Source organism: Mus caroli, unplaced genomic scaffold (assembly GCF_978045245.1).
Source record: "Mus caroli unplaced genomic scaffold, Mus_caroli_1 scaffold_5, whole genome shotgun sequence".
In the NCBI taxonomy this organism is placed as follows: Eukaryota; Metazoa; Chordata; class Mammalia; order Rodentia; family Muridae; genus Mus; species Mus caroli.
The window spans coordinates 2033885-2060888 of record NW_028227260.1 but is presented as its reverse complement, the minus strand read 5'-3'; the positions used below and the strand labels follow the sequence as shown (position 1 = coordinate 2060888).

General features: G+C 37.0%; 1 protein-coding gene across 3 annotated transcripts in view; it reads left to right on the top strand.

The window, feature by feature from the left end:
• Mid1 (midline 1) overlaps positions 1–27004 on the top strand; it is a 369236-nt gene that overhangs the window by 181369 nt on the left and 160863 nt on the right. For 2 of the 3 annotated variants that reach the window (XM_085837899.1, XM_085837896.1), the window contains exon 1: positions 8974–9245. The exons of the other annotated variant lie outside the window; for it this stretch is intronic. The gene's annotated coding sequence lies outside the window, so the exon portion shown is untranslated. Of the gene's footprint in view, positions 1–8973; positions 9246–27004 lie in introns of those variants that run through there. 3 annotated transcript variants of the gene reach the window in all.

Sequence of the window (27004 nt, the reverse complement as noted above, 5' to 3'; positions counted from 1 at the left end):
GAGAAACATGATTGGCACTTGGACTAAGGAAGGCTTTTTCAAGAATGAAAGCTATTAACAACAGTCCTGTATTCCTTGGGAAGAAAAATAAATCAAGTACTTGTGGTTAATTTCTACCCACCATGCCATGGGTAGTACAAACTTTTGCAGCTTATTCACTTCTCTCTGGTCCCTATTTTTATGTAGATGATTACAACATAATTTCAGATTCCCTACCAACAAGAGCCTGAAGCAAGATGGTGACTTCTCCTGCCAATGGTTCTTTCTGCATTTAGCCCCATCTCAGTAAATGCCAATCCCAGCATTCCAGCCGTTTCAATCAAGAATCATGAATGTTACCCTAGTTCTCTCTATATGAGCTTCGTCCATGTTATTACTAAGTTATCATCAGAAACCCACAAGTCACCTGACCTCCTAGCCCTGTACAGTTCTCTCCCTCTCTTCCTTCTTTCCTTCATCTCCCCTTCCCTCCTTCTCTCCCTCCTTCATATGTTTTCTCCCTTGGTTCTTTCCTCTTCCCCAACCCCTCTTTCTTTCTTCTCTTTTCTTTTCTTTTCTTCTTTTTTCTTTTTTTAAAGACAAAACTACTCTGGAATTTGTGATCATCCTGGCTCCATGTTCCAAGTGCTAAGATTACAGTTGTATAGCAACACACCTAGTGACTTCTCTACCATCACCTGCCCCTCCCCAGTCCTTTAAAAAAAAAAAAAACTCACCCTGCCACCTGCTTTCTGCTGGAAGTGCCACTTAGCTAAAAAAAAAAAATGTCAATTATATATTATTCCTCAACTCTAAATCAGTTGTGCAATCCAGTTTTGCCACACCAGGCATCCCAAATCTTCTGGTGATTACAACATTTATGGGATGTGCAAATAGCCCCCCCCCCACATGTATGCAAGCACACAGGTACACAACAGTCATGCATTCTTAATTAGCATCTGCAGCTGGCACCTTTATTCATTCTCTTCCAGCCAGGGCAGTTCCTTTAAGTGTTTTTGTTTGCCCTAAGCTGGCAAACTCTGCTCCTCCCTGCTAATCCATTACAGCATTACAGAGCTGGAAGTCTTGCTTCCTTGTTTCCTTCGGGCTCTGTTAAGATAGATGTTCCCTTAAAAACCTTACCCACACCACTAGTACTTGCTTTATCACTTATATCACCCCTGTCACCATGAGACCAATTTTACTCTATTTATTGATTTATTCTTTTCTGTCACCTATTCATGAGGACAGTTTGTAGTTTACTGGTATCTGCCTACATCACTAGTACTTAATACAATGTCTGGCATGTGGGAAATGCTCAATAATACTTACAGAATGAAGAATTGTTAATTTTTATGTAAGAAAAGATTTATTGTTACATTTTTTTATTATGAGTTTAAGACAGGAGAGTTTCTACAGATCTTTTTGCCTTCCCCTTTTGACATGTCTCCTTATGTAGCCCATGCTAAGCTAGAATTCATGATTCTCCTGCTTCTGTCCCTCAAATGTTGAGATAACAAGCCCAAGACTCCAATCTTCTTCCTTGCCTTCCTCCTCTTCCTCCTCCTCTTCCTTTTTATCTAATTTCATTTCCTCTTTGTATTTTATGGGATAGGGTCTCTCCTCACTCTATGTCAGGCTGGCCTGGAACTCATGGCCATTTTCCTACCTTATCTTTAAAAGTGCTGAGGTTACAGGCATAAGCCTCCATGCCCAGCCGAGTTTTCTTATAGGAGGGATTTGTCTCCATGTTAGAGATCATTGGCTGTCTTGGGAGCAATGCAAGTCTCTTAATACAGAGCTGCAAATCTTTATATGGTGCTAATGAAATCGATGGCTAAACCACTTGTGAACCAATTAAGGACAAATCTCCAAAGCTGTGTTCTTAGCTGTGAAAATGAATCACAAAGCTGTTTATTACTGGGAACGCCATTTAGAAATTCTGAATGATAGAAAAAATTTCATTCATATTTTTCAAAATATAGCCCTTAAAATTTGCATCATGTCTTGACTAGCACAAGAAGAACATCTTTATCCTTTCAATAGGTACATGAATTGTTTCTTTCTCGCTTAATAAGAACTGGATGATCACAGCCCACATTTGGTGAGCTATTTAAACTACGTAAAAATTATTGAAGTACTTCAATTTATTTTCAAAGTAAAATGGCAAACTACTGGCTTATTTTGGCAATGTAAAGATTTCTGCAGATATATTGAGGTTGGAAATTTCAGAAGCATGTCAGAATCTCTGTGCTAAATCCTATCACCCTAATACAAGACACAGGGTCTGAGGGATTGGGAACCTGTCATGGGTGCTCTGTGATTTAATTCGTCATTGTGAAAAGGTAAAGCTTCTACTCTGGGGTGGCAGTACCATAGCTAGAATGACCAGTCTCTAGAACCCAGTTTTCCAAGAACCAGCTGTACACCTTTGCATCTTTGTGGGGACATAGTGCATAATTAATCCATGATAGATAATATCTCTCTTTCATTCATACCTTGTGTTTGAATTCAGAATAAATATCTCCTGGGGTTTTTATTTAACTAAGTAGCACTGCTCTCTGGTTTTGATATCCACATTTCAATTTCACCAGACCTGTTAGTATGTGTTAAATCAGGTCATTTTGAAATCCCTTAACTGGGGTGCATTAATATTTTCATGTTGAAGAAGAGTTCATTTATGTGCTAACTGATTGGTTTCTAAAGGTGAACATAACAAAATTATCTCACTCCCACAAATATAGTTTAGAAGAATTATCACAAGGGATTTTGATTCACCTTAGATAATGGTACAAATATAAATAAAGTTATTTTATCCCATGTATGATGTTACTTAAATTATTCATATTAAAATAACTGAGTAGCATCACTATTTATACAATTAAATTAATACTTTAAAAAAAGAATACATTTAGCTTCATTTGATGTGGTTTCTCAGATATTTGGACCTCAGTGAATCCTATTGTAATTCTTCCAGTGAAGCACCCTTAGTATGTTTATCTTGCACCAGAGATACAATATAGGAAAGCTTATGTGTGGGTTCTCACAAGTGCTTCCCAGCAGCAAAAGCTATCCAATTATAAATAAATGAGAGCAAATATTATTTCCTTGGCTACTGAATAAGAATGACAAGGAACCTGATGTGCCTAACAAAGGGAAGAGATTTGTAAATCCTTATTCATAAGCATTTTATATCTTTATCTTCATTTTCAATCTAAGCATACACGCTTTGAGTGAAACAGGAGAGGGTATTTGCCATTTTTTCTCAACACTGTCATCCTGACAATCTTTCTGTACACCTGAGAAATAGCAATTTAAATATAAGCACTCCGTTTTCTTATAAAAGGAGTGCAAAAATCCTGCTCAAATCTTCTTCTCAGGAAAAGTTTATCTGCAGGTTTGCAGATTGTTTTTTTTTTTTTTAATCTTTCAGCTTTATTGGAGTTAGTTACAGGACAATAGGAAAGGAGTTGTTGACCAGATCACAAAAGATTCAGTCAGTTGCTATCCTATAATGTGAAACAAGCATTTGAGAAGAATTATTATTACTGGATACTCGAAGCACACTTCACATCTGTAAACATATTTATAGGATAAAGACTATTATTTGCAGATTCTTATATCCACATGATTAAAAAGAAAGCATGCTAATTTGCTTAATTCTAACATAGACACAAAGAGATCTAATGCATAAAAGTTAATTTTTTTGAGACAGGGTCTATATAACTCTGGCCAGCCTGGAGCTCTCTAAGTAGAACAGACGGACCTCAAACTCACAGAGATTCTTCTGTCTCTGCTTCCCAAGTACTGTGATTAAAGGTATGCATTATCATGCCTTGTTAAAAGTGAATTTTTAAAATAATTGATTATTAAAACACACACACTATTAAGCAATCTTAGTCCATGTGTTAGTGCTGTGAAGAGACACCATTACCACGGCAACTCAATAAAGAAAAGTATTTAATTGGGATTTGCTTGTTTCATAGGTTGGATTCCATTGTCATCATTGCAGGGAGCATGGCAAGTCACAGGGAGCCATGGTGCTAGAGAACAAGTTGATAATTTTGTATCTGGATCTATAGGCTTCAGGAAGTGAGACACACTAGGCCTGGCTTGGGCTATTGAAGACTCAAAGGCCATCTCCAGTTATATACTTCTTCCAACAAGGCCACACCTCCTATGCTTTCAAATAGTGCCATTCCCTAAGCATCTAAATATAGGAACCTTTGGGGGTCATTCTTATTGAAACCACCACAGCATATTAAAGGTTTTAGGGAAAATGTTTTAGATATAAAGTAACTGAGAAAAAATAAGAATAAGAAGTAAAAGAAAAAAAAAAAACCAAGGATATAATATGAACAAGATTAACCAGCTATTCCTAACCACACGTAAATCTACAACAAAAATAGAGGATTTAAATAGAAAATGATACCAATTATGTGTAAAATAAAAGGGGGGTTGATTAGGCTAACTAATCAGTAAGGTATTTGTGTTGTAGAAACTTCACTCTTGACAGCAGTAAGAAAGGGATGTTTAAAACAGTTTGAATTAGAGCAATGTATGGAACTCTGGATGCACACAGTGAATCAATCATAAATCCGGAGCAAATTAAAGCTGTAGTAGGAGAAACAGGAAATGCCAATCAGCTCATCTAATCATGAGGTGGCAGCATTATATTGGGGTTGATAGAAGGCCATTAGGCTAAAACCATTGGCCAGATAATTGTGAAACATTACCAGTTTAAAGAACATGAATTCAAGGACAAGAGACTGATTTAATAACTACCCAGTGTCCTTTTACAAACTGATTTACTTTTTATCAAAATAATACATGGTTATGTGCAGGAGTATTGAAAACTCATAATGAAGAACAGAAGCCTCGCCCTTCCCTATTCCACCCTAAAGAATTAATTTTCAACTGGGAAATAATTCATTTGCTATGTACTTCCACATTTCACATACTATTTTTCTACTGCTATTTATTGACTTAAGAATTTTAGACATTATCTTTTTATTCTGTATAAGGGCAAACAATGAATTTTTCCTTCCCTGTACTCAGCATCTAGTACCAAAAATGAAGGAATAAATGACTGAAAGAAGGAAGGGAGAATGGGAAACTGGAAGGGAGGGAGAATATATGAAGGAAGAAGAGGAAGAGGAAAGAAGAGCAAATGGTGGAAAAGTTGGATCCCTGGGTCTTACTGGGCAGCCAGCTTAGTCCACTTGGTATGTTTCAGGGCAGTGAGAAATGGTGTCTCATCAAATGTAAAAAGATAGATGGTGCCTTGGAAAAGACATCGTAGTTGTCCTCTGGCCTCTGCATGTCCATACATACATGAGCACACATGCATACATACAGAGCAAGAGGAAGTGAGAGAGAAAAGAGAAACCAGAGAACACTAGGCTTGGTGCTCATGTCTGATCCCAACGCTCAGGATATTGAGAGGCAGGAAGATTGCAAATTTATGGTGAGCCTGGACTAGCAAGACCTTGAAATATCTTGTCTCAGAAAAACAACAAACCAATGAGAGAAAGATGGATACTACATTAAATAACACACAGTCTCTGCTTCTATGCATCAGAGTTCACTGTCAAGTTAAAGAGTTTTCTGTTACTATGATTTTTTTTTTTTTGCTTTTTTGGAGTTATTAATAGCCTCAGATTTTACTTACATTCATGAGCATCCGTTTGTCCTCACAGGTAATCATCTGTCAGTGTCACTGTTTACTTTACAGCATCCTCTCTGCTAGCTCTTCCTCCTAGACTTTTCTTATTTCATTTTATAGTGATTCTTCTGCTTGCAGTTTCAATGACTTCTTCTTTTCTTGTTTAATTCCCCCATTTTGCTAAAACACATTTTTGATTGATTTCCAAAGACAGTATGAAGGATGTAAATTTTTTGAGAGTTGGTGTGAAAATAATTACATTCTCTTCTGACATTTGATTGATAGTATAACTTGGTGTGGAATTGTCAGAAGTCACTTAATCTCATATTTTTGTGTCTCTTACCTTGTAATTGAAAAGAATATGATAAATCTATGAGAACATTTCCTTATGCGTACAGAAGAGCATATTCTATTGATAAGTGTTTTAATTTTTGTTTCTTGTACTATTTAATGGATATTTATAATATGCTCTCTCTGTGTTCTTTGTTATAAGGAGCATATAAATATTTGCATAGGATATTGATTTGTCTTTGTCATTTTGGCTAGCCATGGTACTCAGTTAATCTTGGCTAAACCTGCAGCCATTTTGTAGATGTTAACATTTATAGTCAGTTGACATTACGTGAAGGAGATTATCTTTGATAATATAAGTGAACCCATACAGTCAGTTAAAAATTTTAATACAAAGGTGAGGTTTCCCTGAAAAAGAAAAAAAAAATCCTTCCTCAATGTACTACAGGGTTAGCACCTGCCAATTGACCTATGAATATTAGGAGTGTGTGCCTCTTCAGTCATAAAAGACTGAAAAAATTCTCTATATCAGAAATGATATATATGTATTTTAGATTCTGTTTCTCTAAGGAGTTCTGATTGATATAGTTATCAATGGCCTCAGGATCTAGGGATGGAATTCAGTAAAAGCAAAACAACTTTTAAATAATTTTCCTCTTAAAAGTATGATATGAAATCATAGTAAAAATGTAGCTGAGTTACTTTTGGGGCGCAGAAGAAGATTGTACTTAAGTCAAGATGGGGCTTTAATTGCCAATGGACAGAAATGCTATGACAATAGGTGTGGAAAAAAAAAAAACCTTTGTAGATGGTTGCAATGAAGTGCACCTAAAGTTACAGGGCTCAGGAGACTGGGGCAATGGGATCTTTTGAGCACAGATGTTTGAGACCAGATTACACAGCACAACAAATCCCTGTTTAAAGACACAGATCAAAAGAAAGCAAACAAAATCTATCTCTAAATTCAAAGCATGAGTGTCTTTGCAAAGTTTTTAAAGGAAAAGAATAAAGCATCAGCTACATTTAATCAGTTAACACAGAAACCGTTAAGATATTTCTACCTCTTAAATGCATAGAATTATTAAGTTGTAAGCCATAATTAAACTTGAAGCCCAGGATTGTGGCATACATATGTAATGTCAGCATTCAGGAGGCACATACACTAAACAAATGTTAAAAAAAAATGAAGGCAAATAAGTTGAAATATTTTAATGCTTAATTTCCAAGTGATGAAACATTAAGCTTAATTTATTTCAAATCCTGACGAGTGATTACTTGGGTGTTTCTTACCTAAAAGTTTCTCCATACTTGGGCCTGTTTTCTTTCTAGATCCAGATTGCTTCCTTTTTCCCCCCTATGTATACATAGTCATCCAACTTCAAGCACATGGTGAGCTAAGATCTATCTAGGGCAGTGGTAGATGCAGACTTTCTCAAAGTCAATCAGAGCCCGTTGGCACTGGGATAAAATATGGATTCCCAGCATCATTGGTATACCAACCCAATCAGTTTCTCTTAGATCAAGGGCATGATTAACTAGAATTGGTTTTAACAAACATTGGTTTTGATCCCTAGAAGACATCCAGTGATATCTTTATATTTTATTAATCAGTTATGATCATCTAGTGGGCAAAGGTCCTGATGTTGATAAATATATGACAACACACTGAACAGCCAGCTCCATGGTGAGGAATTATTTGTCTGCAAATGCTAGTAATTTCAAAGTTTAGAAGCCTTCATCTACCCAACCTTGTTCAACCTAACCCATGACCCTAAGGATGCATGTGGCTAAGGATGACTGTGAATACTGTGCAACACAACATTATAAACGTATTTAAAACATTAGGACTCTCTCTCTCTCTCAGTGTGTATCTGTGGTGTGTGTGTGTGTGTATCTGTGGTGTGTGTGTGTGTGATTTGTTTTAGTAAGGTATCACCATGTGAAAAGGCTAAAGAAGCTTGGGTCTAGGCCATAGTGAATGACTCTGAAGAACAAATAACAAATAAATGGACTGAGGGCAGCTGGTGTGATTACGGGGGACTCTAAAACTTCTCAGTGGGGAGCTGAGGCAGAGCTATGGACTCCCAGGTGCCAGTGCCCTGCTGCCAAAATCTCAGAGAACTCAGCCAAGCTCACACGTATTGAACCACACCTCCAGCACTCCTGAAACCACTAAATCATTATTTTATCTGTTATTATTTACTAATACTGCAAAAACTTAATATATATATATATATATATTGGATTATCCTCAAACTGTGAGCACTTGTTAATATATATATATATATATATATATATATATTAATTAGTGAGCTTACCAGTTCAGCACTGTTAAACTCAAACACAGCTAGAGGTACATACACTTATGTAAAAAGAAGTTTTCTTAACTAAATTTCTGTATTCATTGTTCTAATTAGGAAATGTTTTATCTGAAATTGTGCTTTCAGTCACCATCGGTGAAGAGTCTTCCTCAAGTCCTGTATTTCAAAATGTTTGTTTGCTCAGTCCCATTAACATTTGCTTCTTGTAGGTTGGATATAGAGTTTATGTGAAGATGAGGTGGGTAACTGTGTGTCTTGGTTGCTTATTTCAGTTAAAGTGATACTTACAGCAGTGTGGTTTTTCCCTCCACTGTTTTTACAAAATTAGGCATCTAGAACAAGATACACTTTAAAAAATATCTTTGGGTCCTGAGGGTTGAGGTTTTCTCGCTGAAATAATTCTTCACCTTTAAAATGCTTTAATGCTTTTAAGGGGCTCTTAAAGTGCAAGGATTTAAGGCCCGGAGCTAGTTAAGCTTTGAGCAGATGCAGTCTGTTAGACAAGAATAGAACTCATCCTTTACTTTGGGAGCTCTGACACAACATCCAGCTGCTTCCAGTCATTTGACTCCTGAAAGCTGCCCTAATCCTGGTAAAGGCAGCCTCTCCTGCACCCAGGTCCACCCACTGTTCCTGATTGGCGAGGCTCTCCGCGACCGGAGCCCGCCGCCTACGACGTCCCTGTGAACTGATTTGAAATAAGAGCCAGGCGGTCCTCGCTAGCCTGCGCCCGACTTTTCATAGGCTGGAAAAGGAAAGGTTGAGAAACTTGACATTGTCTTGGGTAGAGAGCGTAAAGAAGCAGATCAAAGAATAAAAAGGGAGGGGGACGAAAAACGTGCTCTTTGCTGCCTGTGGATTCCACCGAGTTGCTTTTGTCTTGTGGGCTTTTCTGCCGGCTTTGGTGTCTGCGCTTGGAAGCCTGCGGGTGCGCTTCCGAGCAGCTTGCTCCCTGCCGGATGGGTCATGGAATTCTAAACATGAGGCAGGTAAGCTTGAGGGTTGTGATTGTAGCTGTGGCGCCAGCCACAGAAGGAGGGATTTAGCTTGGGACCCCTGCGACCTGTTACTCCCGAGAGCGTGCGGAGTGATCAAATGCAGGGTTCCAGCAGATCCATTAGGTGGAAGGAGGGGACTGCCTTTTCTTCCTAAGGCTACCTTAGAAAGCACATCACCTGCCGTCACCTCACTGCCTCGTCCTTACTACCTACCCGTGCCAGCTTTTGCTTCTAAGAGTGGTTGCTGATGTCAGGCAGTCTTTGTAAAAGGTTCAAAGCGGTTTGTGGAATATGCAAATCAATTCCAGTTTGCGGGCCTCTGGAATGTATTGTGCTGGATTCATCTCAAGCTTTTAGCCTCTACCCTATTATGCTTCAGGTTAGAATAAAGACAACTGCACAGTCTGACAAAGAAGCACGCTGGGACTCTTATCTTATTTTGCTTTCACATTTTGAGCACTTTACTGTGTGTCCGAGGCTGAGAAGGCGAAACCAGTCTGGATGGAACAAGCTGCACTTCCAGCGGAGGCAGGCGCGGGGAGGGGGGAAGGAGGGGAGGGTGTTACAGACTTAAAAAAAAAAAAAAAAAACAACATTCTAGCACTTTAGGAGTTGTATTTTGTGTTGCTGCTGGACATAAGAACACAGTCTTGGAAGTACTGAACGGAGAACGGTCTTGAGGATTACCTAAAGAATTTTAAGCCAGCAGCTTCTTCCGTCGCTCTAGGGCATAGGGATAAAATTCCTTATCAACTTAGGTAGAAGTTTATGAGGTTTATAGCTTTGCCGTTGAGGAAAAAGAGAAAAGGAAAGACTGGATTACAAAGCCTAGAAGAGGGTGTAATTTACAACTCTATCACAGTTGTGGTAAAAAAAAAATAATCTTACGTCAGTGTTTTATTGCCAAGATCGATACTCATAAGGGGAAGACAAAAGTAAAAGTCTTTCAGTGACTGGGAAAGACGGAGATTCCAGGGCAGGGATTCTACTTACTCGTGCCAGAGCTGAGTAACTCCGGGTGCGAAATTGAGCATCTGTTTTGTCACCGGAAAACCTCTTCTCTTTTTTTCTTCCAGTTGGGTTGGGTGTGCCTCACCCCAAAGTGTTCACTTTAGGCGAAAGTAAACCTTCCCATTAGTGGTTGGGCCAAGGGGTTTACAACTTTCTGTTTCACTGCTGCAGAGGTAAAGCAGAGGCCCTGCCAGAAAGGTCAGGAGCAAAGACCCTCAAATTTCTTATTCTCTAACTTGCTCTTATGGAATCGTGCTTGGGCAATTGTAGCGAGTACAGAAAGAAGCACATGAAAGACTGTGTGTGTGCTTTCAGCAAATCGCATCTGCCTAGCTGGAGAGTGGTGCAGAGGCTGGCTTTCTCGAAGTTTTGCGATCTTAGAGACCAGCCCCATTCTTTGAATTTCTAGCAACCACATGAGATAGACAAAAGGGGCAAGGAGGCTTACTAGATAGGAGCAAGAAAGAGAATAGGTACACAATACTATTTTTCACAAAGGTCCTAAGCCGGAACAAAGAAGTTATTTGATGCTGTGTGAAGCCACCTGTCTTGTCCTCGGTGATGTGTGAACTCAATTTTTAGAATCTTTGTGCCCACACAGTTCCTCTGGAATGGGGTGACACTCCCTCTGTCTGATGCCTAAGGCAGGCTTGTCCAGAGCTTGGGATGATTTTTCCCATGTGTAACTGTGGCATTTGTATGAAGTTGGAAAACAGCCCAGTGTTGAAGTTTTAACTGTACAAGTAGGCATGTAGTAACTCCTTAGTTATTTAATGAATGGCCATCTTTTCATCCCACATCTCTGGATACATATATAACATTGTTCTTTTGCCTATTGGGTACTTGAAAAAGAGGAAGAGACTGGGGGAGGAGGTGCAAGAGTAGAGATCATTGTTCATATAAGAAACCAGGCTTGAGATGGTAGCATTACTGCATGGGCGAGTCCCAGATTTGTTCTTGTTTCTCTTGTTGGGGGAGGGGAAGAGACCTTACTACTTCATTCAGGCAGAGGAATAACATCCAATTTGTCATCTTAGGCCCAGCAGCCCCTGGCTGTATTTGCAGGGTTAGCTATCAAACCAACCCATGTGTCATCAGCTCAGCAATGAAACACAATCCTCTTGCTGGTAAGTGATCTGTCCCTAGGGCTGTGCAAATGCCGACCAGTGGGATGGCAAGCCAGAACAGATCCCTACCACTAACTAGTTAGAAATTCTCCATAGCCAAAAACTCGCCAACAGAATTAGAAGGCTACATGTTTGTGTGTAAGACTCAGAAAGTTTGGGCTCTTACCAGATTGTCAGCAGACGAACAGTGCAGGTCAAAATTCTTATAAGGTAAATGAAACAAGCAAGCAAACAAACATAAACCTGACGAGTTCATCAGGAAGTCATTTTAAAGTGTGCCAACCTCTCTTGGCACTTTGATCAAAAATGGAAAACTTTTCAGATTCTTCTTTGAGAAGGAATTTGCTGCATTCCCAGGCAAAAGGAAAGGCATGGCCACCTGTTATAGAAGTCCAGCCAAAAACAACAGGTTTGCTTATGACATTCCCACAACTGCAAATATCCTCCCTAAATAGCAAGTCACATTCATTGTCCCACCACAGACTAAGAACAAATATTTCATTCTCAAGTTGGAAAAAAAAATAGAATCTCCAGATGAAATTCCCTACCAGGCATATTTTGGGATTTTAGAATCCCAATAACTTTAGAGAAATATACTAAGCAGCTGAGATGACTTTTCTTTTAGTCTCTAGGTCTCCCGGCTGCTATTTTTTTGTGAGGCTAAGATGCTGCTGATGCAAGGAAGCTGTGACTCAGTTTGATCAGCCCATTTTGCATTCTTTAGATTGGAGTTAAAATGCCCAAGGACATCTGGCTTAATAATGAAAGTCCTGGTAGTAATCTTTCCTCAGAGGATTAGAAAGTCCTTTACAAACATCATCTATTTATTCTCAACCACATCTCCATGGAGAGAATGAAGGGCAACTTGATCCTCATCGAACAAATGGCGAAGTGAAGGCAAAGACAAAAGAAAAAGGAAAAAAAGAGAAAAGATTAAAAATAATGAGAACAGCAAGTTAGAGGCTAGTCTGCGAGTCTGGAATTACCCACCCAGAAAGACTACTGTAAAAGCAAAACCTCTCCATCGATGTTCCTTTTCTTCTTGTTCTGTTACTAGCATACAGTGTCTCAAGTATTCTGTGTAGCTTCATTTCTTTAGAAATGAAAGCCTTGAAAAGTTTAAAAGACAAGACCTTTCTGATTTCCTTTGTCCCATCATTGAGATCAGGCAGTTTTATGACACTTAATAGGAAGATGCTATAACTGGAATTTTAAATGTGTATCTGAGAAATGGTTCCCTTTTAACAGATGTTTTAAGCTTTTGTATATGCTTTAGATAGTTTGATGTCTTCAGCATATGTTAAGATTTTATTTGTTTTTCTACTGCCCATCTTTCAGGAAATGTTACCATTGTAGGACTTGTCAACGAAAAGATATTTGTTGGTTGTTTCAAAGTAATTTTTGAGTTGGTTTTTTCCTTAGTGTTCAGTGTGACTCCTGTTCTGAGTTTGTCTGGCTGTGGACCGCATAGGCTTCAAACAAATCTGTTAATTGGTAGTTGTATGCTATCCACAGACATTCCTGCAAAGTTTTAAGGCTAACTGTGCTTGTGGATGTCTGCTGGCTTTGATCCCTTGTGTGGTAAATAGACATCCAAGGTAGTTATGGAAACCTAGGCCTTACATTGACGAGGGGGATGGGGAAGTACTTGGTCAGAGAGTAATTTGTTTGATTAAGAAAAGATGGGCCAAATCAGGATAATTTTTGTCCACATTATTTCAGTATCCCAGTTGTTCCAAATCAGTTAGAGTTCAATAGATAAGAAAAAAAATATGACTGACCACATCAGAATATTTGTTAAAAGTAATTTAAATTCTTCTTAATCAACTGTTTGCTATGCTCCCAGAGAAAATTGTAAGATGAAAGAGACGGCTAAAATATGTAAATGTTGTCAGTATCTTTGTTGTGCTTAGTCTGAGTGTTGTCAGTTTTAGAACTCCAGACTCTAAAAGAAATGCCAGGATCTGGCTGGAAGTGTGTATTTCACTTATCTGCCTGCAGGGGTCAGACTTGAAGTTCCCTTGCTGAAAACGTAGGCTTTGGACACCGCTGCAGGCATACCCAAGGCATACTCAAGCAGAACCAGAGAGGTTACCCAAGCAGAACCAGAGAGGCTACTCTGCTTGTAAGAGTGATTAGTTACCGATTCTTTAACCTTGCGACCGAATCTGCTATGAAAACCAGTTCGCTCAAGGAAGCGAATATCAAATGCACTTTGATTAAAGCAAGAGTGATACGGTCAGGTCAAACTGGAATCTAATCTCTGTGTGGATATGGGGAAGTTTATGAGGAAGATTTTTGGTTTATTATCAGCTCCTTTTATCTGAAACCAAACTCATCTTACGGGTTTTGTTTTAGGTTCTTTACTGACTCTTCTTAACTGGCAAGATGTAGACATTTCGTTTAACTAGACGACACGCTGTTAGATGCTCATCAGAGTTAAAGATTTCTCTTTCCCTTAGATGAAGATATTCTTTGACATAACATTAAGACCTTTAATGTCCTCCAGTAAGTGGTGTTAAGGAGGTAAAAAGTTGTGGTACCCAGACACACAAAAAAGAGGGAGCTTTACTAAAAAGAAAATAATCGAAAACTAAAATCATAAACATTTATCTCCGTTGTGCAAAAACAAAACAAAACTATATTAAAAAAAAAAGGTTCTGAGTTAAAAAGGCAAAAGCAGTAAGGGGTCCTGATTGTAGCATGTAAGTGACTGTTAAACATTCCATATTCAGTCAGCTATGTATGATAAATAAAATACCAAGGCTTCCCATCTCTTATCATTCAACATTTACTGAGCACTTCCAGAATTAATCTACTTAGTTCATTTAGAAGAAACTACACAGTGAGTGATTTTTGTATTTCAGATGTCTTTTGGGTTCTCAACATAGTTTGATAGAATCCTTGCCTTCAGAGTACTTCCAATCTAGTATATAGGTTTGATACCAATAGTATAATATAGATTACTACATGAGAGGAACGACTGTTTGCTTGTTCTTCCCTATATTTATTTGTAATGATGAAAATTCCTTTAAAAACTAATGATTGCCTAAAATTTACTGAACTTAATGGAGCTGAGAAGTAATCTGTATTTGTGACATTTTATTTCCATGTTCACTTGTAGACACTCATGATTTCTTTGTTAAAATCAATTTATCAGAGAAAATACCTAATACAGAGTCCCAACTCTATAAATGCTTCATGTCCATTTTATTGAGTATTACAATATATTTTTATTTACTTTATTTTTAGCATATGAGAGTGTATGCTTTGTACTGTATTCTTATTTTTAATTGATTTTTTTAGTAAGCACACAACATAATGGGTTTCACTGACATTTCATATGTATCATGTTTTTTGATCTTTAACTGATGCATGAAATATAAAAATTGTACACACTAATGAGATCCATGTGGTATTTCAGTGCATCCATATCTTGTATAATTAAGTTAAAGGTATCTGTCTCTTCAAATTACCAACTCTTTATGGCAAAAACATTTTGAAATTCTTTTTTCTAACCCTTTGAGATATACAATTATACAAATATTATCTGGACTCACCAAACCTTTGACTCCTATATAAGTGTGTTCTTCAAGTTTCTTGTTTGAAACTAGAAAATTTTCAAGTGAGAAATTATGCCATGGACATTTTTTTTTCCGAGACAAGGTTTCTCTGTGTAGCCCTGGCTGTCCTGGAACTCACTCTGTAGACCAGGCTGGCCTCGAACTCAGAAATCCGCCTGCCTCTGCCTCCTGAGTACTGGGATTAAAGGCGTGCGCCACCACACCTGGCGCCATGGACATTTTGAAACACTATCTTTGAAGGGTTTGTGGGCATGGCTCAGCCAGAAAAATGTTTGCTTTGCAAACCTGAGCAAAGGAGCTTGATACCCAAGAACCACATAAAAATGCTAGGAAGAGTAGTGCATTGTGTTCCCTGCAATGAGTAGGAGGAAACTAGGAGTCAGTATGGAACACTGGCATATCAGCCTAGCAGAATTAGTGAACTGGAAGCCAATAAAAGACAGTCTCAAAGGAGGAAGATGACAGTAAAAATTGCAACATGTATAGGAAGGTGCTCACAAGGCCTCACCCTTACCTGAGGATCTATTTGTATATTGATGGCTGCTGTAGCAGGGAGTTAATTTTCTTTGGAGTATGGCCACTGGGGGAGCTTATGTTCCAGTGGGTAGCCCCTCATCCAGGTGCACATGGGTAGCACTAATAGAACAAACACATCAAGATTAATTTTATTTTACAAAGGACATGAAGTTGGGAAGGGATCTTTTTGGGTGGGGTCTTGAGGAAGTTGAAGGGGAAATAAGTATGGGTATGCTTAAAATTTTATTATATATATATGTATATATATATATATATATATATATCAAAGGATAAATAAAAATGTTATTTTAAAGAGCAGCTGGATGATATTCCTGAGGAATATCATGTGCATACTATATGCTCACGAACACACACACACACACACACACACACACACACACACACACACCTCATTATTTTGAAAGCTATTCAATCTGATTAATTTGAGATCAAGTTCCGAGTTTTACGAACATGCTACTATTCTATAAAAGATGGAAATACAAAACAATTACCATACTTGTTGATACCAGACCAGTTTTAGCAATATTTGAAATAGAAAAAGTTTACACTAGTTTTTTTTTTTTTCCTTTCTCTCTCACTTCTGATATTCTGGTCCCTCTAAGGTATCTCCCCACCTGACCTAATTTAACATGCAGTGAATCCATATTTGCCTATCTGTTATCCTCTTCTTGCCTCCCCTTCCCTGTACACATACCACATCTCTATTTCTTTAGGACAGTGGTCTTCAGAGCATGTTGGGAGAGAATTCATATAGATAAGATAAAACTGTCATAGCCTTTTAATCCTTAGAATGAATCTTTAATTGGGGAAATTCAAACAGTGAAGAATTTCAAACAGTGGAGCCCAGAGCTACAAAACACATGACTTCCCTGTCAGGAGACAATATTTAGGGGCCAGGTCATGTCTTGACAGACAGGATTTGCTAGCATGCCTGCCTTATATTTCAGACCTATTCACTATGCCTTTCTCAGCATCCTCTCTGAACTTGTGGACTCAGAAGAGCTTTTATGCATGACAGCCAGAGATCCAGAGGGGAGTAACAAAGAAACAATGATGGTATGTGTGTGTTCAGGTTGTTTATGAGGACTTTCTTTGTATGCTGAGAAGTATCTATTTGGATTAAAATAAACAGGAGGAAATGGCTGTGGCCCTTACACACATTCATATTTGGGATAGTCTATTTCCAGTTAATTATAGCTCGGGCTATCTTGAAATTGAGTTACTTTAGAGCAAGAATCACATCTATGGTATCCTTGAACTCTCAGATCCAAATACAGGTGTTGAAACACAGTGAGAGTTATCAAGTGTTTTATGGAAACATGAGAGGTAAACCTTAGTAGAAAGATGGGAAATATAAAGATCAGAGTGGCTCTGAAGAAGAAAGAATGTTTGAGTGGTCAGTGGTATAGTAAAGAGTAATTGATGAGTATCAAAAAAAAAAAAAAACTTAAAGTATTTTGTGGTTGCTTAACCATTCAGTTGTATTCTGCCAAAGACCCAACCCAGAACATACCAAGCAGCTTATCTTGATGGTAGAAATAATTCTGGTGTGGGAATTGCCTCTAACTGATCAAAGCCTAAATTGCAAGATAGGATCTGTAAAGCTTGTTCTCACTGAGGCTAACTTGAAGTTTTAGGTCATAGCCAAATATATAGTTAGTTTATTTTGCCAGGTAAATATCAAGTCATATTTATTTAGCAAAAAAAGGAGTATTTCCACATTCCTTTCTTCCTTTCTTCCTTTCCTTTCCTCTCTCCTCTCCTTTCCCTTTTTTCTTTCCCTTTCCCTCCCTCTCTCCCTCCCTCCCTCCCTCCCTCCCTCCCTCCCTCCCTCCCTCCCTTCCTTCCTTCCTTCCTTCCTTCCTTCCTTCCTTCCTTCCTTCCTTCCTTCCTTTGTTCCTTCGTTCCTTCCTTTCCCTTCTTCTTTCTTTTTCTTTCTTTTGTTTCTTTCCTTTTAGGAGGGGGATGGGACTGGGGTCAAAGTCTCTCTAAATGACCTTGGATATCCAAAAATGTACTATGTAGACCAGGCTGCCCTCATACTCACAGAGATCCACCTGCCTCTGCCTTCTGAGTGCTGGGATTTTAGATGTGTGCCACCATGCCTGCCTTAGAGGGCATCCTTTTAAAGACCAAGTTTTTTCACTCTGTACAGGTTGAGCTTGCATTCAGTGGAGTGACATTCAAGACAAAGAGATTTTACTACTGCTCAGTGTGATGCACTGTCTGAAAGTTCTGGTTAAAATTGTGGAAATGAAATTTCACATCCATTTGGTGATTTATAGAGACAACAGCACTTACACATTTCCATAGTACACTTAGTAGACTCTGTTTCCTATCACATGTCAAATTTTAAAGTGCTGCTACAGTTGGATGTATTTTCCAGATTATCTTTTTGAGTAGGAAGAAAAAAAAATGTGGACAAATGAGATTTTCTTTTTCTGACTTAGTATTAGGTAGATAAGCCACCAGATAAAGCAATAGAGAGATAGAAGTAATAGAAATTTGTATATATTTTTAAAACATATCTTTTTTTTTTTTTTAAGATTTATTTATTTTGTATGAGAGTACACTGTAGCTGTCCTCAGACATACCAGAAGAGGGCATCAGATCTCATTACAGATGGTTGTGAGCCACCATGTGGTTGCTGGGAATTGAACTCTGGACCTCTAGAAGAGCAGTCAGTACTCTTAACCACTGAACCATCTCTCCAGCCCAAAATTTGTATATTTATATAAGATCTAGTATATAGGAAATACATTAGGGATTCAAACAGAAAGTTCTAGTTAGGTGATGGTAAATGGAGCATACTTGTAGTTTTGGCAGTCAAGGGGCTGAGCTATGGAGACCAAGTGCTTAAAGGAAGCCTTGGCTTCATAGGGAGACTCCATCTTTTAAAAAAAAATAGGTAAGAAAAATAAATTGCTAGTTAAAAGTTTGGTCTTTTAGGTTAAAAAAAACAATAATTTTTGTTTTCCAGGTATTTAACAACATTACTGTGTCTTGCATGGAGCTCAATATTCTTTTGCCTCAGCCAGAAAGTGTCAGGGTTACAGGTGTGTACCATAACACCAGGGTTTATAGGTTGAAAATTTAGCATATGGTCCAGAATGGCTCACATCTGTAAACCCAGCAGTTAGGGGTCATGGCAGAAGAATTGTTACAAGCTTGTTGTCACCCTGGGATTTACAGTGTGTTCAAGAGAAACTTGGCTGACAGAGTTAACAGCATATCTCACAAGCACCATCACTGCTACCAGCACTAGCTTCAGTGACACAATTTAGCTCAAGAAGCACTTTAGTCATACCTAGGAGGAAGTTAGTTTTCACCTAGAACTTGAAAATTATGCTCTCTAATTTTGTTCTTTTTTTTTTTTTTTTGTCCATTCCACATGCCTTTATCATAAGGTATAATTTGGCTGCTTTCAGAGCCCATGCTATTATTTCATGTGTTGTAGAGTTTGGGACAATTAGAATGGGTTGTTGGTTGTGAATAGTCAGAAAATAATTTATTATCTTGAGACAAAATTTCTCCTTTACTAGATGGGAAGAAGAGGATCGGTGGGAATGGGAGGGAGGCAAGAGAGGAGAATGGAGGAATATGGTTAGAATCCGTTATATATGTCCCAATGGAGAAAATATGTATGAAAACACACCAATGAATCCCACTATTATGAACAATTAATATGATATTACAAAATGTTAAGAAAGCAGTTTTTTTGGAGATCCACATAGTTAAGGTGGGCTTGTATATCACAACTGTAATCATGGAACTTAGAAGGACTGCGCTGAAGGGTTGCTACAAGTTCAAAGCCTGATCATGCTATATAGCCTATCCAGGTCAACCTAGCCTAAAGAGTGAGACATCTCAAACAAACAAACAAACAAACAAACAAACAAACAAACAAACAAACAAACAAACCTGAGTGGTCAAATGGTCTTTTAGTTGGTATTTGTGTCACTATTGTGTATATCTTCTTCACTCTGACTTTAAATATAAAAAAATGCCTGATGTTAACAACTGGAGGGACTGTGTTTGTTTAGATGAAATGTTTATGATATAAGAGGATTTTTTTCATGATTTAATCAGCTGTGCTTTTCAGGAAAATGATGCGGAACAAATAGAAAGGGGATGAAAAGTATGTGTTCATTTAAGGCATGTATGAAGGAAAAGTAAACATTAAATGGATGCTATTTGGTGTGTGATTCAGTCGAGATTTATTTCTGTGGTCAGTGCTTAAAGTAAATTTTCAATGAAATTAATGCTACTGCTCTTTCTGTCTGGGTGAAAAAGGTAAAAACAAAAACAAACAAACAAACAAAAAACCCCCAAACCCCATAATGATTGATTGAGAGGCTCATGATTTTCTAAGTAGCAAACTATCACATGAAAATAGACTATAAAATAATGAATATTTACTGTTGAATCCTTCTATCAGAAGGAAATGCTCTCTGAATATTTCTCCCCTCTCTACCATGTAAGCTGTCAGAATGGAATAGTTCGAATGTATACTACATTATTTTGGTTTAACTAACAAAGAGTGATAAGACATGAATTATTTGTGACAGCCCCGAACATTGATAACAGAAGACAATAATGCCTGCAGACACAGCCTACATCATAAAAATCTGGAAGCAAAAATGCTTATTATGTTAGGCCAACATGCTTTGACCTAGTTTTGCTTTTCTGCTTGAAAATTATGTCAGTATTAGTTACATCATCCCCTCGGATGAGCAATTTCACATTTTTGTTTATTTCAGGGTCATGTTATTAGTTTTATATATTTAGTTCTGACCTTCCTAGAGCCAGACTAATCCTTATTGACTTGCATTTTCTTTTGAAAAATGAGACTTCTGGGATCCAGAGAGGGGGGATTTTATGTATTAAGAAAACAATCTAAGATGCATTATCAGAGGCATTCATTTCTGCTTGTTCCATAGCCACTGCCCTCTTGAAGGATCCAATAGAACATCCACTTTTTTGTCCTTGTAGTGTCTTTCTTGCTTTGTTCTGTGGAGACAGAATAAATTATGTTGCCCAAGAGTGCTATACTTGACATAATTGACTACCATAGTTAACAAAAAGTAAAACAAGGTAGAAAAGACATTTCCCAGCCCAGCATTCTTCAATTTAGCCCTTTCATGCTTCCTTTTAGCTTGTTCATCCAGTAGAAACTGAGTTAACATATTTTTCTTATTTAGAATTTCTACTGAATATAATTCAAAATGAATTGCTTCCTTGGTTGATTTCAAACACATTTTTTTCCAGCCATTTAATACTTTCTATCATTAGAGAAAAGAGTCATTTAATTCTTTCATACATTTATGAATTCTAATCTTCAAAGAGTGAGAGTTCTTCTAGTGATCAACTTACATCAGATTTACAAGTATAATTTGCTACCAAAAGACCCTGAACAGTTTTTTTTTGATCCACATGTTTCCAAATTCCTTATTAACAAATGCAACCAGGCAACAACACAAAAGAATATGAAGTTGGGTTCGTCTGAAAAAAAATTCTACTATTTGCTCTTGTTTTCTAATTAAGGTTTTGAATGCTAAAAATCTCTTTGTTGTTAGTGCCTTTGCAAATCCTCTCTACCTGAATGAAGACAAAAAAAAAGGGGGGGATTGTACCCTTCAAAGTACAACCATGTGAATTTTAGCCAGGTAAATTGCTGATTAGCTTGGAATAATTTTAAGAAACAGTATGTAAGCAAGTTGGGATAGGATTCAGTCCTAATTGTTATCTCGGGGAGGGGTTATGGTGGGGGTGTGGTTTGAAACAGTAGTGTTGTGTTCTATTTCTGATCTTTATGTTAATTTAAATACTGAAATTCTAAAGAAAAAAAAGTCTCTAGAGGTCTTCTTTACCTTCTAATGAGTACATAAATATTTTCAACTCTAATATATGTAAATATTTATAAATTTCTGTGTATATCCTATGGTGACATCTACTTCTACAGAAAGTTTCATAATGGTTGAAGGTAGATACATAAGTATATATCCCTTATCTTACATGGTGACTTTCTCTGAGTGGTATTCTGCATACCCACACATATTTCATGATATGTCCTGAAGTTCTTTGCATATTAAGTCAAAGAGAGTGCATTCTTTTTCTTTCAACAGCTGTAAAACATTGCATTATGATATCATGCCATTCCTTTGCAACATCCTATCATAACTGATTAGACTTTGGTCATATGGGTAGCTTCCAGTCTTTTTCCATTAAAATAGTATACATGGAGAAGACTAATATTCATCACTGTGTTCCAGTCAGGAATATCTGTCCAATAGATTATAAGAAGTGGCTTTTGAGGGAAAAGGTGGATGGTTTCTCTAATTTACTTAAATCAATAAGTTGGCCAGCCAGCATGGATGTCAGAGACTCACTGATATAGCACTCCTGATTCTCTTGTCTTACTCTCCCAAGTGTTGAGATTTACAAGTATGTGAAACCAATGATGATTTAGGATTGTTCTTAATAAACATTTAGGAGTTTATCTTTACAATCATTTGCCAGAGTAATGTACCTTTGTTGACTCACCAAATGTGAGCCCCCTAAAATGTAGCTGTTTCCAAAGATTTTCTTTGAATGAAAGCTTAAACAGTTTGCAGCAAATATTTATGTGAGAGGATAGGGCTTCATGCCACCCCCAACAACCAATTCCACTTTCTCTTTCATTCTCTATCCAAGATAAGAAGCTCATCTTTATAGAGTACAAATAATCTCCAAAGTGTGGAAAGCTCACTGCTTGAGATCTATTGCCTACAAGATGCTTATATTGCTAGTACTCAGTTTGTTGGAATTACAACCAGTTTTCAAGGTATTAGTAAGAGGATCCACTTAAATTACCATCATTTTTTTGAGACAAGGTTTCTCTGTGTAACAGCTCTGATTGTCTTGGAACTAACTCTGTAGATCGGGTTGATCTACAACTCACAGAAATCCGTCTATCTCTGTCTCTTCAGTGTTGGGATTAAAGATGCGCACCACCTTTTCCCAGCCTTGAAAATATCAATTCTTTAAATTCATTTCCTCCTTTGTCTCAGATATCAAGTATTAGAGTGCACTATTTATTACAATGACATAAATATTCATGCACATGTTCTGTATCACCCTTCTTCTTCTTCTTCTTCTTTTTTTTTGATTCCCTCAGTAAGTTTTTTTAATTGGATATTTTCTTTATTTACATTTCAAATCTTATCCCCTTTCCTGGTTTCCCCTCCAAAAAACATCCTCCCCCTCTGCCCTTTCCCCTTCCCCTGTTCACCAACTCACCCACTCCTGCTTCTTGGCCCTGGCATTCCCCCACACTGGGGCATAGAGCCTTCATAGAGAAAAGGGCCTCTCCCCACACCCCCATTTGATGTCCGAGTAGACCATCTTCTGCTGCATATGCAGCTGGAGCCATGAGTCCCACCATGTGTGCTCTTTGGTTGGTGGTTTAATCCCTGGGAGCTCTGGGACTAATTCATATTGTTGTTCCTCCTATGGGGCTGCAAACTCCTTCAGCTATCACCCTTCTTTAATTTTTTTCCCTGTGTATTGTATGTGTATGTAGTATGTGAATGCATTTTCATATGTGTGGGCATTTATGTATATATAGATACATGTGCATGTGTGTATGTAGGTCACAAGTTGACACCAGGCATGTTTTGTCAATTATTTTCTACCTTATATATTAAGGTATGGTCTTTCAGTTGAACTCATAGCCCACAAATTCATGTTGTCTAGCTATAGCTCCTGAGTGCTGGGTTTGTAGGTGGGTTACATGTATGTGAAGTCTGGGAATCCAAACTCCAGTCCTTACAGGTGCATGGCAAGTGCTTTACTTATCAAAACATACCTTCAGCCTTGTATCTTAAAGAGTAGTGTGCTCTATGTAAAGAACGAGTAAATAACTAATATATGATTCTGAATTTTCAATGTTTTTTCATTCTTTTACTTCACATTCTGGGTTCTTGCTATGTAGTTAAAGCTGGCTTACAATTACAAAATTGTAATTTTGCCTCAGCTTCCTGGGTGCTAGATTTCAGGCACTTGTCACTACAACTGGCTTGTTTATTCTTGACATAATGGGAATCACACAGTGTTTAGGAATATATTCATGTAGTTACTGTGTTATATTAATTATCTAGTTACTTAATCATGGATGATTGCAATTACTTCTGTAATAGGTTGGAAATAATAAACATAGCACTTATCATAAAATTTTGATGAAGATAGATTAGGGGAAGATGTTCTGAACCCTTCATCCAACTCCCTTTATTATGCTCCCCAAACCTTTGGCAGTTACTAGTCTGTTTGCCACCTCTATTACTACTACTACTACTACTACTACTACTACTACTACTACTACTACTACTACTGCCGCCACTGCTGCTGCTGCTGCTCTTTTTATTGCTGTGCTTAGAACTGAACCTAGAGTCTTGTGTCCTTCAAGCAGGTACTTATCACTATGATATTTTCCCAGCTCTCTGTCTCTATAACTTTATCCTTTCAAGAATATATAAGTGTGACTGCCATGATCCATCTCCCTTGCTGATATATTCATAGTTGCCTGTCTACTCACAAAACTCTTGAACTCTTTTGGCTTGAATCCATAATATGTTTCAGTATCTAATATAGATTCTTCAAGGTCAGGGATGCTCAACTTCAGGACTGTTTATATTTGATGTTTAATTATGTTTTGTGGTGGCCAATTGTATTCCCAAGCATAACAATTCAAAATGTCTCAAGATCTTTCCAAATATCAACTGGAATTAAAAAAAAAAATCTCTGCTTTAAGGATCCTTCTTCTAAATAGAAGAAAGGGAGAGTGTCTATTTTCAAGTTACCTTTTTTTTTTTCTGACAGCTATCAATATCTTTAAAAGTTTTAAAAATACTTTCTGCACATTATAGCTATATATTGGTAGATAACAAAAAATATCAGTCATTTTCCTTTTTTCTTATTCATCTTTTTCCCTTCTATATTCATGGGACATGCTACTGGGTTTTATAAGGACATTTTCAGACAGGTACATAGTGTTCTTTGACTATGTTCCTTCTCCCATTTCTCCACTTCTCCCCTTTCTCTTCTTCCTCTCTCTCCTCTTCTCTTCATTGCCCTAGAAGTTTCCCTTTTTTCATTTTAAATATACTGTTTTTACATATGTATGCAATATATAGGATCCACAAATGACAGAAAATATGGTATAATTTAATGAGTCTGACATAATTCAATTAATATGATTATGTTCACTTACATCCCAGCACTTATACATATGCTTTAAAAATACCAATTTAATGTAAATATGTCAAGAACATGTCTTGACATTATCCTGGATTTGTCTTTGTGTTGCTAATATAGCAACATTATAGCTATTGCAATAACCACATGAGTCACAAAACACTTCCATAAGCTATATCTATATAAGCATAAAGAATTGTGTGGAGGAGGTAGAACAATTCCTGCATCTTCATCTGATTTAATGTAATTGCTTATCTTCGGGTCTGCTAATAGAAAAAAAATTAAAAATACATAAGGTGCTTTATCATAGTATCGTAAAATTTAATTATGATTTTATGATAAGTAATAATAAAATCTGCAACATACCATATTTTAATAGGGTAAAACTAATATATTTTATATGTAACATATTTTAATATAAGATACATATTTTCTATTTTAAGAGTTAAAATAGGATGAAAGTAGTTATCGATTGAAATACTATAGGTTGTATATTCTTATTGAAATTAGAATTAAAGTGTGCTTTTTACACAGAGATTAAAAACCACCTGTGTAAAGAGTAAATTATAACCTCCTATGAAAAATATGTTCCTATGATAAAATGCTTTGTTGTCTTTTGGTGCTGGAGGTTGAATTCAGGGCCTTGTGCATACCAAGCAAGTGCTCTAATATTTAGCTGCATCCCAAACCCCTTGGTTGTAAATTTAAATTCAGATTTTGTTTTTTCATCCTCTCCTGTTTTTGTAATAGACTATCCATTTGTTGCAGTGTGCCCAAAGATTCTGACAGTAGTTATCATTGATTTACTGCTGTCTGTTGCCGTGCCTGAGAAATATGTCCTGATGTTGTATTGTAATATGAATCCCCAAGGAACTATACCAATCAAGAATGAAACATTTCTTTCTTAGAAATAGAGATTTATAAACTGCCTAGAGGTCTTGCTATTTTGAGATGAAGGTGTGCCTTGAAGTGTTCATTTGTTTGTGATCCCAGCCAACTAAACTTAAGTGACAGTTCAATATAGCCAAACCTCTTGGGAGCGTATGAATTTAATAAGAAAATTACTAGGAAAAATATACTGAGACACAGGCTGACCCCCATAATAAGAGAATATAGTTATACATTTATTAGTTTTATAGCATGACAAATAATACTCAAAATATCTTGAAAATGCTTTTACTTCATTCACAAACATGAAAAGGCTTGGAAAAAGAAATTTAATGTTCATTAAAGTGAAAAAAATGTGAAAACAGAGTTCATTCATTTTAGAGCTAAGAGAAAGGGTTGCTAGGACTCCAAATAGCATATCTATAATTTTCCATATTGCCTGCCAAATTGTCTATTGTACAAGAACAGTTTCATTAATAGAATATAGCCTAATAATGTCACCTTGACCTTTAACTCTGCTGATCTTTGTCTTCTTTTAATTTAATTTTATTTTAGTTTAGTTTTTATTATTAAAAGTGTGTTTAAGGACTATCTATCTATCTATCTATATCTGGGATTGGTCCCAGGACCCTCGCCAATGCTTCAGTTCATAGGTGTTCAGTCCCTATATACAAATGACATAATTTATATAATGTGCATATATTCTTGCATATAGTTTACAGTACCTCTAGATTACTTATAATATGGATTATAATATAAATGCAAAGAGTTTTTTACTCTAGTATTTAGAAAATGCTGAGAGTTTTGAAAATGCTGCAAATATTCACTACATGTGTAGATTTTTCAAGTATTTATAATTGTTGTTGTTTGATTCTGAGGTTATTGAGGCCAGAAATACAGAAGGCTGATTGTAGATGACCTCTTAGTATTGCATTATCTGCTGAGTTTGCATTAGGAACTGGGTATTCTCTACTGAAAAAGCTGCAGCTCAACCTGACAAACAGATCAGCATGTCTGTAAGATGTTAGCAGAGAAAATATGAAAAGACTCCAATAGTTTGACAATTTTCTTCAGTGACTCAGTGTCTTAGAAAACTGGTACAATGGATGGAGGGAATCTTCCTCAATTTACCTGTCTGTTGAATGTGTACATCACTGAATTAATGAAAGGTAAATTTAAAAAATGTACTACATTGATTTTTTTGGGAAAATGATATCTCTGAGTAATGGAACATCGTCATGGAAGCTGTAGATAGTTTTCAAAGGTCTAAACAGTGTTAAATAAATCACATCAGAGTCACTCAGAGTATAATGAAAGAAAGCATGTGCAGTGTAAGAAAATTTTACTGTCAGTAGGTCCTTACTTTTCTGTA